The sequence below is a fragment of the Echinops telfairi genome, unplaced genomic scaffold (genome assembly GCF_000313985.2).
Source record: "Echinops telfairi isolate 266 unplaced genomic scaffold, ASM31398v2 ScPeMD7_5868;HRSCAF=6743_0, whole genome shotgun sequence".
In the NCBI taxonomy this organism is placed as follows: domain Eukaryota; kingdom Metazoa; phylum Chordata; class Mammalia; order Afrosoricida; family Tenrecidae; genus Echinops; species Echinops telfairi.
Genome location: NW_022109767.1, coordinates 18,213,204 through 18,215,827, shown reverse-complemented (window position 1 = coordinate 18,215,827; position 2,624 = coordinate 18,213,204).

Below are 2,624 nucleotides of genomic sequence, written 5' to 3'. Positions count from 1 at the left end.
ATTTTTTGTTGTTTTCTTTTGTTATTTGGTTTTGCTCTGTCTTGTTTTTGTGCTTATTATTGTCTCTGCATGTCTATCTAGATAAGATAGGTGGCGAAACAATCCAGGAGGAGAAAACAACAGGACTGACAGTTCCAGGGGGACACAGGAGAGAGGGAGGCAGTGGAAAGGATGTGGGTGTTAACAAACCCAGGGGAAAGGGAACAACAAGTGATCTAAAATAGATGGTGAGGCGGGTGTAGGATTCCTGGTAAGGCTTGATCAAGGACAATGTAACCGAGAAGGACTGTTGAAACATGAATGAAGGCTGAATATGATAGTGGGACAAGAGGAAAGTAAAAGGAAAGAGAGGAAGCAACTAGGAGGCAAAGAACATTTTATAGAGGTCTAAATAGAGGCATGTACATATGCAAATATATTTATATATAATGATAGGGAAACAGATCTATGCACATATATATATAGGGTTAGTATTAAGGTAGCAGAAAAACATTGGCCTTCTACTCAAGTATTTCCTCAATGCAAGAAAACTTTGTTCTAATAACCTGGCATTTGTGATGCTCACCTTCCCGACATGAATGCTGAAGACAAAATGGGTGCATAAGCAAATGGGAAGAAAACTGATGGTGCCCAGCTATCAAAAGATATAGTGTCTGGGGTCTTAAAAGCTTGAAAATAAACAAAGTCCACACGGAAGAAACACACCAGCCTGTGAGGTGTCATTGGGATCAGGTATCAGGCATCAAAGACCTAGAACAAAATAAATAATGGGGGAGAGGGAATTTGGTGTGAAAGACCCTCAGACATGGAGCTGAATTCGGGCAAAAGACTTTATTAAGCTCTTGCCGCCAAAGGTTTTAAAAATACTTGAATCTCAAGTTCAAACAAATAAAGAATGTACATGAGTAGGGAAGCCTGGTAGGTTGCAAATCATAAAACATTTTTGAAAATCTAATCAGAGAAATGTGAAATAAGAAAGTTATTTACTTTGTGAATTAAATAAGTACAAAATTTTATGATAACAAATATTGTCAAGGATGTGAGAAAATAAGACTCTCCATGTGCTTCTCATAGAGTTTAAGCATTACACAACAAGACTGATTTGTGCAACAATGTGCAGTACAAAGTCACTTCAATTTGGATGTAGCAACACTCACACATAGGCCCACACATTGGTACTCATGAGGTATTTATATCACACTTTTCTTTTTGATAATGATACCTGGGAGCATCTATATGAAATAGAAATATGTCTATTTCTGGAAATGAATTAGAAAATTAATAGTGGTATGTTGTAAAATGTACAGAAACTCAGAAGCAATAACAATGAAATGTAAACTGGAGGCATAACAATGTCATGAATAGAGTTCTTAAAGAAGGACACATAAAATAATATTTAACATTTTCAGAGATAGTTATACATTCAAGGAAATGAAAAAGTATAAATCTTCACTAGAGTTTCTCCCAATGAGGAGCCTTAAATGTGTTGAAAGAAACTGATCTTAAACCTAAATTATGAGCACCCAGTGAAAAATAAGGTCCTGAATTGTTTGTATAGCACAACGCCATTTGCATTACTAAAAAGACTACATAATTAAATGCTTGTTACACAGAAAGAAATGAACCTGCAAATGATCTGTAAACCTTTATTTGTTTCTTGTGTCTGACAGAGATCCTTGGAGTCCTTAATGTTCCTTAACTTTCCTCTTCCCTCTAGGGTGTCTTAGTGCCTATGCTGGTCTTTTTTTTTATCATTTTACTGGGGGCTCATACAGCTTTTATCACAATACATACATACACACATTATGTCAAGCACATTCGTACATTTATTGACACCATCATTTTTTTTCTTTTTTTAATCATTTTCTGGAGAGCTCTTACAATGCTTATTACAATCTATGCATCAATTGTATCCGGCATATTTGTATATAGGGTGCTATCATTCTTTTCTAGACTATTACTTTCTATTGAGCCCTTGGTATCAGCTCCTCTTTTTCCCCCTCTCTGCCCCCATCCTTGTGACCCCTTGATAGATCATAAATTATTATTTCCATGTCTCACACTGACCACTGCTCTCCCTTCCCCCATGGTTTCCGTTGTTCTTTCCCCTGGAGGGGTGAGTGTGGTTGTGTGTCAATCAGTTTCCCTGTCTTCCCTTCCTCCCCCCACCTTTCACCCTTCCCATCTGGTATCTCTCTTCCCCTTCCTGCTCCTGGGTCGCATGTGTCCCAAGCTCTTATCTCTTATCTATGACTCAAATGCTCAGGTCTAGTCTGAAGTGAGAGGCATCACTGGGGTCATGATAGTGAGGGGTGAGGAAGCCTCAAGGAACCAGAGGAATATTGTGTGTTTCATCAGTGCTTTACTGCACCCTGGTTGACTCATCCCTTCCCTGTGACCCCTCTATGGGGGATGTTCCATTGTCTACAGATAGGCTTTGGGTCTCTGTTCCGATCCCCCTCATTCTTAAGCATATGATTTTGTTTGTTTGATTGTTAAGGGTCTTCTGATGCCTGTTACCAGGTCCCGATGACTCATGTTCGCACAGGCTGGTGTGCTTCTTCCATATGGGCTTTGTTGCTTCTGAGCTTGATGGCCGTTTGTTTCCCTTCAAGCCTTTAAGA